The sequence below is a fragment of the Microcaecilia unicolor genome, chromosome 7 (genome assembly GCF_901765095.1).
Source record: "Microcaecilia unicolor chromosome 7, aMicUni1.1, whole genome shotgun sequence".
In the NCBI taxonomy this organism is placed as follows: Eukaryota; Metazoa; Chordata; class Amphibia; order Gymnophiona; family Siphonopidae; genus Microcaecilia; species Microcaecilia unicolor.
The window spans coordinates 162,468,595-162,483,028 of NC_044037.1; positions in this window are offsets into that span (position 1 = coordinate 162,468,595).

Below are 14,434 nucleotides of genomic sequence, written 5' to 3' on the forward strand. Positions count from 1 at the left end.
TTCAAAATTACCGCAGGGTGATCGTGCTACCCCAGCGGTAGTGCTGATTGGGCACGTGCTACCCGCGTGTTAGGCTTACCACTACTTAGTAAAAGGCAGTGGCGTTCCTACGGGGGCTGACACCCAGGGCGGATCGCCGATGCGCCCCGCCCCTGTGTGCAGCCCTCCCCCCCCCGGAACAGCGCAACGCCCCCCGGGCGAAAAAACCCCAATCCCCTGGCAAACCCCCCCCCCCCCCCCGGGTGCACGCCGCTGGGTGGGGGTGCTGCTCGCCTGCCAGCTCTTCGTTTTCATGCTCCCACTGCCCCGTAACAGGAAGTAACCTGTTCTGGGGCAGAGGGAGCATGAAAACGAAGAGCCGACAGGCGCGCGGCACCCCCCCCCAGCGGCGTGCACCCGGGGCGGACCGCCCCCACCGCCCCCCCCTTGGTACGCCACTGGTAAAGGACCCCTCAGGTTCCTATTTTAAGCCTATTTTATAAAGAAAAGTAAGACCTAATTTCTTTATAAAATACTAGCATAATTGGCTTAAAGTACGCCTTCCTTTAAGGTGTGATCCTAGGGCTGGTGTAAATGCCCGCACCTCGATGTTAGCAGGAATGCATATAAATCAGAGTGTTTTTATAAAACAGGTCTAGTCCAAAACGTCCATCTTATAGCCTGGATGTTTTTGTTTGTTCCATTATGGCAGAAAAATATCTGTTTGGAGTGCCCAGATCCCACCCTTAACACACCCCCTGACATGCCCCCTTGTGATTTTGAATGTACTTCTGATGGACTTCATAGAAAATGTCTAAAAACTGGTTTTGAAATACCAATTTGGACTTATTTTGTGAGAAAACATCCTAATGCAGATTTATGCCACTCTTTAGATGTTTTTCTCTTTTGAAAATGAGCCCTCATAGAGTTATTTTATGTACAATGCTATAATTTTATTTATTTATGTGGTCTATTTATTGAGTTATTATTGATTGGCATAAGCTGTGACTGCACATGCTTATCCACTTAAACCCTAGCTAAGATAATATTAAAATACCTTTCTGACTTCTTGTGCAACTTTCTTTAAATTAGTCCCCTTTTACTCTATTTTATTTATATTATATGTTCCATCTTTGCTTATACCTTATGTTGTCTATTAAAATGTTTATTGTATATTGTGTTAGCATTGTAAATGAGCATACGATTGTTGTTTGAGTATTTTTACTGCTGTAATTGTTGACCTCCTGTGTTTGACTTATTCTTGCTATATACCGCCTTGAGTGAATTTCTTCAAAAAGGCAGTAAATAAATCCTAATAATAAATAAATATTCATGTGCTTATATGCAGCCCATACTTTGTCTATGCACATCTACCATTAAAGTACATGCCATGCGAATTGTGTGTGCAAATGACCTAAATACTGACATTTACATGCTAAAACTAGGCACCTGCTAATAGAATTGCCCATACAGGGTATGGAGCTAGTTCCTGTTTAATAGACTTAGGGCCCTGTTTATTAAGCCATGTTAGAGGCACGTGGTTTTAGCTCGTGCTAGGCATTAGTGCGAGCTAACCGTGTAGATGCCCATAATATTCCTATGGGTGACTACATAGTTAACATACGCTAAAAACACTAGCACACTTTAGTAAAACAGGGCCCTTAATTTCTTCTTCCTGTGTTTGCTTGGTGTTCATAAACCTACAATATCCATGACCTCTTCTGCTGACACTCAGCTCACAGCTAAGAATGAATGAAGTCCCATTGACATTGGTAACTGCCAAATTGGTAATCCTAGATAGGCACATATCCCGGGTGCATTCTTCTTACCTGCTGGGGTGCTGGGAGCAGCTGTGTGGCTGTCGGCCCAGCGGTTCCCTGCTCCCTCTGCCCTGGAACAGGAAGTAACAGCAGAGGGAGCAGGGAACTGGCAGAGCTGGCCAGCTGCGCAGCTGTTCCCTGCACCTCTCCTGCAGTGTGCACCCGAGGTGGACCACCCCCACCACCCCATCCTCGGTACGCCGCTGCCCCAAGTACAAAATAAGAACCTGTATATCAATTCCATCCCCTTTCCCTTCCTGACATCAGGATTCTGGGAGGGGAAGGCAATGATGTAGAATGATCCAAGGTTTTATCTGGATTGAAAAAGACATATCAATAAGGAAGCAGGGATTGGCAACCCAAAAGTCTTAGCATTACAAAATAATGTTATCATCAGACACTTGAGATGAAAAGCATTCTACAGTTAAGGATAGCCCTGAGAGTTAATGTATTGTGGACATACGAAGTTTAAGTTTAAGTCCCTTTTCCAACTTTCACTGCAGTGTGGGAGACTGCCAGCTTCAGACTTTACATCGGATCTGCCTGTGCTTTCTTATTATTGTTTGTTCAGTGTGTTGCACTTTTACTCAAGTGCTGTACAGTTTAGTTAAACAGGAGAAGGATGAAAGAGTTCATTTTAATCAGGCTCATTCTGTAGGGGAAATCTCAGAAGACGGTAGGCCATACAAACTGGGCTGGAGTTAAACTCTGGCCTCAAGATTAATATATGTACTCTGATGTATTTGAGTTGATTTAGTTTCATTTTCATATTTCACTGAAGAATCAACATTCTTAGCAGCATAGTAGTGATTCAGAACAGGCTCAGATAAAATAGCATTTCTTACTGAACTTTCAATACAAAGTCCTGTATTGAAAACTCAGACTGGTATTTAAAAAGACAATGGAATCAACAAAAAAATTAAAACAGTTTGTCTGTGTCAATTAATCTGGTGTCTCATATCATTTGGATTTGTGAATAACATATTAACGATGATAGATACAGGTAAAGAACAATTCTGTTTAGAATTTACCATTTTGGGAAGATGAACATATACATTTCCATATTTAGCCCATCGCCAGTGCCTCCTTCTTCCTTCCCCACTCCCCATGTCTTTTTCCTGACATCTCAACCATTTTCCTACTCCTATCCTACCTACTTATCCCAAGAACCCCTGAAATCTACTAAAAATGCTGGCCTTCACCACCTCCACTAATGCAAATTCTTAAGTGTCAAAGTTGATAAATGGTCATAGGGCACCTGTTTTGCTGAATTCCATTTACTTGAAGTAATAATAGTATTTATGAGTATCAGAATCTCCTTCATGTTGTCCTTGTTACAAGCTAGTTGGGAAATGTTCAGCAGAATTCACAGGACTGGCAGGAGCTGTGATGTAAACACTTCTGCTATAGCACTTGTAACCACTTCATTTCTCATAGGCTTTCTTGGCTGGGATTTGAGCTGGGGGCCTGGAGGTGATGAGCTCTACAGTGCAATGAACATTCTTTGACCTATCCAGTCCCCCCAGTGGATCAGAATAAGTTAATATTAATATTTATCATCTAATGCATCCTCTCCTTGAACTTCAATATCCCAGTTATGATACATATATAAAATGTGCTTACCGTATGGATCACGTCTTTTTGTCAGCACCAACTACAGAATTGCCTCCTCACCTGACACAGATAAAGAGGACTCTGCAGAACAGACTGCATAACCAAGCACCAGAAGGAGAGAGAGAGGGGGGGGGGGGGGGAGAGGAGAGAGAGAGAGAGAGAGAGAGAGAGAGAGCGAGAGAGAGAGAGATCCCTGTGGGTTGAAGGAATCCATGTGGCTTGCCTCAGTATGTACTGGACAGAGGAGATACTAAGAGGCAGACTGGTGGTGTAGTGCTGGAGGCTGGAGTTCAACTTGGGAGAAAAGAGTGCTGGAGTCAGGCTGGGAAGGGGATCAGAAAGCTGGTATTGTAAAAAGCGGGAGAGGGAAGACTTAGGTTCAGGATTGGAAGTGAGAGAGGGATGGGGTCATAATGGTAAAAGCAGGGAGAGGGAAAAGAGGAGTGAGGGAGATAAAAGAGGAACAGGAGAAGGGATGCAGATAAAGTGATGGAACTCAGTGGAGTAGGAGGCAGGGAAAAGGGGGGAGGGGGTGGACATAAGAACATAAGATACCATGCTGCATTAGACAAATATCCATCACGTTGAGCATCCTGTCTCTGACAGTGGCCAATCCAGGTTACTAGGAAGTCCTGGAGGATCCCCAAAATTAGACCTATTCCTTCCATTTACCTCTCAGAAATCACTGGTAGCCTTCCAAATTCTGATTGACTAATATATACATGTTTTTTCTGCACATCTCTCATAAGAAGTTGTCTAACTCTTTTTTTTTTATAAAGATTGCATTTTAGGGGGGTTGAAAGGTGAATGTAACAAATGAGCATGGTCGTAGTTTGGGGGGAGGAGGTTGCATTGCCCCCACCCCAAATGCAGGGCCGGTGCAACGCTGCAGCAGCTCTCCCTCCATCCTGCCCTCAACTCTCAGCTCCCCGACCGACAGCCCTCCTCACAGTTCCTTCCCCCTCCCATGCATTTAACCCTTTTATTTTCAGTGGCAGTGAGAAGAAAGCACGGCGGGCTCGCCTTCAGCTTCTCCCTTCCCTCACACAGTGTCCCGCCCTCACAGATACAGGAAATAAATCATTGCAGAAGGCGGGACACTGTGTGAGGGAATGGAGAAGCTGGAGGCGAGCTCGCAGTGCTTTTTTTCTTCACTGGTCGTCGCTGCCACTGAAAATAAAAGGGTTAAATGCACAGGGGGGGGGTGCAGGAAGGAACAGAGAGGAAATGCTGTCGGGGAGCTGAGGGAGGGCAGGGAGAATCACTGGACATGGATAGGAGGGGAGGGGAGGGCAGGGAGAGAGAAGAGATCACTGGAGAGGAAGGGAGGGCAGCGAGAGAGAGGAAATTTGCTGGATATGGATGGATGGAGGAGAGGGCAGGGGAGAATGGAGAGTTGCTGGACATGGATGGATGGAGGGGAGGGGAGGGCAGAGAGAGAGGAGAATTGCTGGACATGGATGGATGGAGGAGAGGACAGGGGAGAATGGAGAGTTGCTGGACATGGATGGATTGAGGGGAGAGAAGGGTGAGAGGAGAATTGCTGGACATGGATGAATGGGGGCAGGGGAGAGAGGAATTTTGCTAGATATGGGTTGGATGGAGGAGAGGGCAGGGGAGAGAGGAGAATTGCTGGACATGGATGGATGAATGGAGGTGGCAGGGGGAGATGAAATTTGATGGATATGGGTGGATGGAGGAGAGGGTAGGGGACAATGGAGAGTTGCTGGACATTGATGGATGAGGAGGGGAGGGAAGTCAGGAAGGAGATGCACATGGATTGGAGGGGAGGGAAGAGAGGAGAAATGCTGGCATGGATGGAGTGGAGGGCAGTTAAGAGAGGAAATGTTGGACAAGGATGGAGGGAAGGAAGACAAAGGAGACGCTATGCGTTTGGGAGAGCAGTTCTAGCTCACCACCGCATCGCTGGTATTGACTACCCACCACCTGGATGAGCCAAATTCAAGACCCTGATGACGCTTTTATAGCGAAACATGAGCATGTTGGGGTCCTGGTCGTATGGTGGAATACTATAAGAATTGAGAGATTGAAACTCTAATACAAATGTAACCACATTTTCAAAAAATATATATATCTGGAACACATGATACTGCTAATGGTGAAAATGGACAGTTTTAGATGTTGCTGACTGACATCATCAATGGTTGTTCAAGATTTATCACTAACGTTACAATGGTTTGTTAGAAAAAAGGACAGAACTATTTTACAAGTTGGTGATTCAATGAGTCTGATTTGAAGCAAGGCTGATCTTGGGGAGACTCTGGAGCAGTGGATTAACACATGACTAAAGAGCTATGATCACACATTGATGTAAAAGATTGCCAGATATATGCTATTTGAATGTGTATTGAAAGAGTATTGTGGAGAATTGTTTGGTTTTAAATGTATTGGTGTATGGATTGGTTAATAACTATGGGTTAAGGGAATGGATTTATTTTAGGAAAATTGTATTGATCTATTAATAAAGAAAATATTTTAAAATGTTAAACAGTTACTAGTGAGTAATTTGTAATATAATGTGTAACTAATTATAGAGTTGAGACCTGGATTGTAATTGTGATACATATTCATTATGGTCATTCCCAAAAAAGCCAGCTCATTCTCCCTTCCTTCCTTCCTCCATATATGCAAATAAATATGCTATATGCCCCCTCATCCTTTGCCCCCCCCAAATGAAACAGTCAACTACACCCATGCAAATGAGTCCTCTAAATCAATGCTCCTCAACAAGTGTGCCTCAGAGAACTTTCTGGTGTGCCTCACAAGGTTTTGTCCTACCCCAAAGACATGCTCTGTAACAGACTGCTTTGTAGGTGCTTTGTGCTGCAAAGCAGCCTGTTAGCAGCTTCTATGCTCAGGTTGATGCAGAGGCTCTCTACTTGCTTCTGCCATGCCCCTGAAGCCAGTGTGGGTCCTGCTCCAGCTGCACACAAGGAGGAAAAATCTGCTTACTTCTGCCATGCCCCCCCCCCATCTGAAGTCTCTGGATCCTGCTCCAGCAGCCCCCACTCAGTAGAAGGCTCCCTGCTTTTCTGTTAACACCCCATGAAGACCCTGGCTCTTGATCCAGCAACCAACAATCGCTCCCTGTGCAGGTAATTGCTTAAAAATTGCCAGGGGGGGTAAGTGCTGCAAATGCAGTGGACTAATAGAAAAAAAGTAATGATTATGGGGAGGCGGGATTAGAAGTTTTCATAAAAATTATGCTGCCTGTGTGGGGTGCTGGGAAGGAAATTTTGTGCTTTTGTGGGGTTAAGGGGAGATAATAAAAATGCTGCCTTTGTGGGGTGCAGAGAAGGAGAAAACATGGTGTCTGTGTAAAGTGATATTACATTCCATTATTGTCTTGTATCCCACAATAGCCATCAAGTTCAATGTGGGTAACAATAAAGAATCTGAAGCATTCTCCAGAGATTTACAGAACATCAAATGACCACAAATCAGACCCACCTATATAAAAAATCAAAGATTTAATCTCATAAAATACTTTCTACTGATAGTAGTTATCTGTTTGTCTAAGAAAATGAAGCAGAAGATTCCAACATGATGCTGCTTGATATGATAAAGAGGGGTTAAATGGTCGCAAGGTTTTAATTTTCTGAACAGAAGGAAACCTAACAAATAATGATTCCTGGTAGATCTAAAAAGACTTCCATTCAAAAAAGAAAAATGATCAATCAAATAAGCAGGAATCTCCCCATGAAAGCCTCAAAGACCAGCACAACTACTTTGAACAGTAATCTGGCCTCTATATATAACCAGTGCAGTAAATGAGGTGTGATAGGTTCATATATATCAACCGCAAAAATTACCCTCACTGTAGCATTCTGCACTCTTTGTAGTTTGGTTTTCAAGGCCTTAGAGCAACCAATATTTATTGAATTACAGTAATCAAGTTGTGAAGTACTAAAGATTGCACCAATAATCTAAATACTGCTAAGTCAGAAAAGAGTTTCTTACTATTTTACTGATCTGAACACTTAATGACAACTATCAACCTCAACATCCAAATTCTAGAAACAGTTTAAGTTTAAAACTGTCAATCTTTATAACAGGATTATTTCTCAAAAAGGCTTGTGAACCCACCCAGAAAAATTTAGTTTCCTCTTATTCAGTTTTAGTCTATATGAAAGAACCATGATGTAATTAATGATAAACATTGAAGATTAGATTCTTGATCCACATTGCCCAAAGTAAAATGTAGTAAAATGATAATATTGTTTGCATAAATAAAAGACTGTACCTTAAAGAACTCCAGGTATTGTACCAAAGTAGTAGTATAGTAGTTTAGGCGCTACAAGGGGCAGGAGTGAGGGGGCTGTGCTCCTGCCACTGATGACCGCCTGGATGGCTGGGGGTTCGGGCAGGAGGGGTTATTCCAAAAGGGGAGGGGGAACTAATTTTTTGTCATAGGCTGGGAGAGGAGGCAGGGAAGGAGAGGGTTTTGTTGGGGGAATGGGAAGGGACTTGAGGGACCAGATTTTAAAAAAAGTTATGCGAGTGCCAGCCCAATATTCAGAGCCGGCACCTGTGGCTTAATTTAGGACAGCTTTTGAGCAGTTCTAAATTATGTAACTGAGTGATTCAGATGCTGACACTGAATATTGCCAGGCTCCACTTTAGTGCTGCCTCTTGCACCACCCTTGATCTGCCCACCTATTTTGGTGAGCAGTCAGAGACAATATTCAGTGGCACTGGCCAGTTTAGTGCTGCTGAATATTGATGGTTGGGTGGCTCAGAGCAATTTAAGGTGGCTGGAGCCTCTCAGGCCCGCTTAAATATTCCATGGTGTCTAAGTGAACCTAAGAGACATGGATCCTGTATTAATGGGCTTTTGGTTCATTGCCAGCACCAATTATAGTCAATGGAGCCAAGAAAAGACAGCTTGTTTTTTTTGGTCAGGGTAAGGCCTACCGGGAAATCAAACCAATGACCCATAGGATGGAACTGCAAACTTGCAGCTAATGCAACAAAATCTGTACAGTAAAGACAAAACCCAATAAATAGTTCTCCTCTGGGCAGCAGAAGGTAAGAAAAGTCCCTAAAGGAGGCCATTGAGCTAGCATTTGGTCCCTAAAGGAGGCCTCTGAGCTAGCATTTGGTCCCTAATTAAAGAAATATCACATTCTGGTACAATGGGGTGTCTCAACTTATATATCCCAGAAGATAGCTTTTACTGACATTCCTTCCAATTCCTGTGAGTTCATTTTTTTTAAATCTCCCAACTCTGCTCCAGAAGGTCATGGGTTCAGGCCTTGGGGAGCCTGTCAGTAAGATAAGGAAGAAGCAGGCATCACTTGATCCAGCATGCTGAATTTTTACAACTAACAGCCAAATACGTCTATCTCAGCCTCATTTCCAAATCCCATGGCTGATGATATCATCATGAATCTGAGACAAGCACTATTTTTTGTAATTTCTTTCTTGGATTTCAAAGGAAATGAACCTTGTATTAGGAAGTTAAGGAGGGGCATTTTCGATAGGACATCCAAGTCAGAATGTCCCAAATGGATGTCCATCTCACAGAATACAGCCTTGTTTGAAAATACGTGAGATGGACATCCATGCGCTGGAAACATCCAGCATGAACATTCATTTTACAAACTGACCAGAATTGCTTTATGACACTTTTTGGATGTTTTTCTCTGTTGAAAGTAATACCAATAGTAACCTATGGAACTTTGTATGTTTATCTGCTTTGAAAATGAGCCTCAAAGTATATACACAAAGCAATATCTCAAGATGCTCTTGGCAATTCTTGTATAATGAAGATGTTGGTACCCAATGCTACTGGGAGAATCTGTATCTTTCAACCACATTCTCTTCGTCTACAATTGCATTTCTTGGTACTTGAGGATTTTCTCTTTCTGTACACATAATAGTAACTTGATGTTGTCACTTCTATTAATAGTGCTCAACAGCTGTTATACCTTTTTCAAATCTAATAATCCATTCAATCAGTGTATTATGCGGACCTTCAGAGGTGTCCAAAGAAGTTTAGCAGAGATTAGGAAGCAACACTGGTAACTGGGAAGCAAAATCAGTACTGGGCAGACTTCTACGGTCTGTGCTATCATTGTGGCTGGACAGATTCAGCTTCAGCTTTAGAAGCTGGAGAACAAGGCCAGTGCTGGGCAGACTTCTGTGGTCTGTGCCCTGATTGTGGCTGAATAGATTTAGATGGGCTGGAGTGGAGCTTTTCAGGGCTTCGACAACAACCTCAGAAATTTTAGAACAAGGACAGTGCCGGGCACACTTCTACGGCCTATGCCCTGAAAATGGCAGGGACAAATCAAGATCAAGTATACATATGAAGTATCACATATGATATGTAATGAGTTTATCTTTTGGGGCAGACTGGATGGACCATACAGGCCTTTATCTGCTGTCATCTACTGTGTTACTATAACCCATAGAAGTATAAAAAAACTTTTTCAATCTCTGAAAGGGAAAGTATACCCAGCATTCTCATCAGGTCAAAAAACATTTTTTGTAATATTTTATAGCATTCCTCTACTTCTAGATGACATTTTTTGCCTTTGGATGGGCATAGAAGAAGTTACAATAGCTAAATACTTTGCATCCTCATTTACATTTTACAATGCCCTATCATGCCTCCAGTACTGATGTTTTGGTTGTTCATATATGGGAGAATGGAGATCAGTTATTCATTTTTGTCTATTGGAAGGCGATGGCTTCTAGTACTATACTTATTTACAATTTGACAGTTTCCATCATTATAGGCTGAAAAGCAGTCTTCCAATTAGCCAATTTAACTTTAACTGAATTTAAGATCCAGACAGAGGTACTTCAGCAACGATTCATAGAGTGTGGCTATCCAGCCTCCATAGTCCAGGCACCCTATCTAAAGGCACGCTTTGCATAGCATGAGTTATTACTTCAATATCATTCCATAACTCAAGAATACTTATTGGTGTGTAGTTACCATCTTCAACATTATCAATGTCAATTGCATCTCTCATATGCATCAATTGTAGCACTGGCATGTGCTACAATTGCATTTAGTTTTTTAATGAAAGCCCTACAATTGCCTCTCAAAGAAGTAAGACTATTGGGGAATGTTTATCTTATAAGAATTTAGATCATGAACTTCAAGTTCAGAATGCTGAACATCCTATATGTGACAATTGTCAGTAGGTGTTCATCTTCCCTTTCTGGTCTGGTTTTTAAGGATCCTCAGATTGGGTTTCTAATCCGTTCATGGAGATTTACTTCATGCTCTTTTGCAGCAATAGTATATGTCATATATATGTCCATGCAATTTGGTATATGTTGGAAGAATCATGTGCATGGTCAAGATACGTTTGAATGAGCAGAAATCTAAGATTTTATCAGGAAGCATATAAGTACATAAGTAATGCCATACTGGGAAAAGACCAAAGGCCCATCAAGCCCAGCATCCTGTCCCCGACAGCGGCCAATCCAGGTCAAGGGCACCTGGCAGCTTCCCAAACGTACAAACATTCTATACATGTTATTCCCGAAATTGTGGATTTTTCCAAGTCCATTTAGTAGCGGTCTATGGACTTGTCCTTTAGGAAACCGTCCAAACCCTTTTTAAACTCTGCCAAGCTAACTGCCTTCACCACGTTCTCCGGCAACGAATTCCAGAGTTTAATTTCGCGTTGGGTGAAGAAAAAGTTTCTCCTATTTGTTTTAAATGTACTACACTGTAGTTTCATCGCATGCCTCCTAGTCCTACTATTTTTGGAAAGCGTGAACAGACGCTTCACATCCACCTGTTCCACTCCACTCATTATTTTATATACCTCTATCATGTCTCCCCTCAGCCATCTCTTCTCCAAGCTGAAAAGCCCTAGCCTCCTTAGTCTTTCTTCATAGGGAAGTCATCCCATCCCCGCTATCATTTTCGTCGCCCTTCGCTGCACCTTTTCCAATTCCACTATATCTTTCTTGAGATGCGGCGACCAGAATTGGACACAATACTCAGGTGCGGTCGCACCATGGAACAATACAATGGCATTATAACATCCTCACACCTGTTTTCTATACCTTTCCTAATAATACCCAACATTCTATTCGCTTTCCTAGCCGCAGCAGCACACTGAGCAGAAGGTTTCAGTGTATTATCAACGACGGCACCCAGATCCCTTTCTTGGTCCTTAACTCCTAACATGGAACCTTGCATGACGTAGCTATAATTCGGGTTCTTTTTTCCCACATGCATCACCTTACACTTGCTCACATTAAACGTCATCTGCCATTTAGCCGCCCAGTCTCCCAGTCTCGTAAGGTTCTTCTGTAATTTTTCACAATCCTCTCGTGAATTAACGACTTTGAATAACTTTGTGTCATCAGCAAATTTAATTACCTCGCTAGTTACTCCCATCTCTAAATCATTTATAAATATATTAAAGAGCAGTGGTCCTAGCACTGACCCCTGAGGAACCCCACTAACTACCCTTCTCCATTGTGAATACTGCCCATTTAACCCCACTCTCTGTTTTCTATCCTTCAACCAGTTTTTAATCCACAATAGGACATTACCTCCTATCCCATCATCATTGGTACAGTATCGGTTGGACCGTAACCATAAAACCTTTCAGACCCATTGGAGAATCCTTGATGCTGTACAGATGGGGTGGAAGGGTAGAAACTATGAACAATTTCTTAATTATAAAGAGCAATAATGGATGTATACTTTGAAATCTGTTATACCATTTGGGTTGAACAAGGAAGTGGAATGGATGACACTTGTCTAACCTAGCTTTGTGATTGGCTGTTTAGTTCATTTGACTTTCTATGTAAATGTAATAAAAAAAATGCCATAGCCATTTTGAATGGAGCCACTTGAGAGGTTTTGACGATAATGTGGATTAAAGATTTGGGTGACCTTTTGATACACATGTGCCTTGTTCCGGTTTCTTAAAGCTTTATTTTCCTCCTAGGAGACCTTTCCATGATTCAGCATTATGCGAAACATGAATTCATGTTGGAAGAAAAGTATCCCACTGTCTACAATTGCAAGAGTCGCTAACAATTGAAGAGAAGAAATGTTGTAAGATAAGTGAATATTTTGAAAAATTATGCAAATATAGAAGTAGAGGAATATTATAAAATACCCTTAAAATATTACAAAAAAGTGTTATTTTTTTTACTTGATGATGCTGGGTGTATTATCCCTATGAGAAATTAAATGTTTTTTTTTTTTTAAATATCTCTAAGCGTCCACCTCTGAAAGCCCACATAATACACAGTGAATTATTGTTTGTGCCTTGATTGGGTCACTTCAATTAATAGTGTTATTTTGCGCTTTTCTCTTTTACCACATTGTTTGAATTTCTCACATCAAGCTTTTTATCAGTTGGAAATGGAATGTCCCAGGTAATCTCAACTTCTTTATTCTGTCCCTGTTCATGACCCATGTTTTTCTGGCCTAGCAAATAATAGTTTTTGCATAGTTCCAGTAAATGAGACATGTTAGCTTATTATGCCTTGCTGTATAGTTTTCCTGGTATCAGCAACGTCTCACCCAGCAATGAGACATGTGATCATTTCCAGTTCAGTGCTGCAAAATCTGCATTTGATTGCTGTATCATTTCTTTCTGTATGGCTATAAGCCATCTTCAAAGTCCACAATCCTGTACTTCACCAGTAAGGTCTCTCTGGTTGCTCATTAACCAATGACATTCATTGAACTGCAAAAATAAAAAATAAAAAAAAACAACCCCCCCAAAAACAAACAAACAAACAAACCAAAAACAGCCATTGACAGATATGTTAACCCTACTTAAAAGATCCCATGTACATTTTGACCGAGAGCACTATTGATCTGGCAAATCTCATCAGTCACAGCTTATATACTGAGGAATCACAAATGACCACTTCCACCTCTCCACTCTCCAATTCAGCAAATTCACAAATTGTCCAAAGACAGGTTTGGCCTTGACCTAGACGTTTGAAAGCAGGTCTAAATCATGACATTTTTTTTTCTGGGCCTGGGAAGTTGTTTTGCTATCCGTTATCGCAAAAAGGTAAGAGTGGATATGGGGGTTGGGAACCCCTGTACTGCTCACCTAGGAGCCAGCAGCCAGTGATCTCCCCTCAGTCAAACCTGCGGTAGATTCCTGAATGCTGCGGTATAGGCATCATGGGTGGACTGCAGGTTGCGAGCACACACATCCACTGTCTTCCCGTGGGCATCGCACACGACCTGCATTGTTCTACTACTACTAATAATAATCATTTCTATAGCACTACTAGATGTACACAGCATTGTACAGGTACTTTCCTGTATATGCAGGTACTTTCCCTGTCCCTAGAGGACTCACAATCTAAGTTTTTGTATGGAGAGAAATGATTTTCTATTTCTATAGGTGTCCTCACGTGCCCGGAGAGTGATGTGTGTGCTATCGATGATTCCTATGACTGAGAGGAAGTGGTCTATGGCATAGAACTGAGCCAGGTTGTTCTGGAGGGCCCTGGACGGTAGTGGGGAAGGTAATATACTATGACATATTGGTAAGGAAGGCATCGAGGAAATGGGCAACACAGTTGGAGATTTCAGGCTGGGTGAGGCCTGCATTGACTGCTACCACTTACTGAAAAGTGCCGGAGGCAAGAAAGGAGAGAGGGTGTGACCTTAAAGTGGACTGGCACTGGATTATTCCTGCATGTCCAGGCCTAGAGGAGGGGTTTTAGCTGGTCACAGAGGTGCTGTGTGGTAGCCCTATCATAGTGGTACCTTGTAAGATATTCCTGCTCAGTGATTCTTCCAAACTCTCATTCACATCCAGCAAAGCGTCAGCCACAATTTCATTCAGCTCATCCATGATTGATGTGCAGGTGTCCCACCACTACATCTGCAACCCACTAACCCCAGTAACACCACTGGGCATTTACTGAACCAAATGAGACCCAGCACCAGCACCAGCACCAGCACCAGCAAACAGTCCTCACAGCACAGCAACAGCACACAGTACAGTGACAAACTGGGACTGGACAAACAGAGCAGCAAT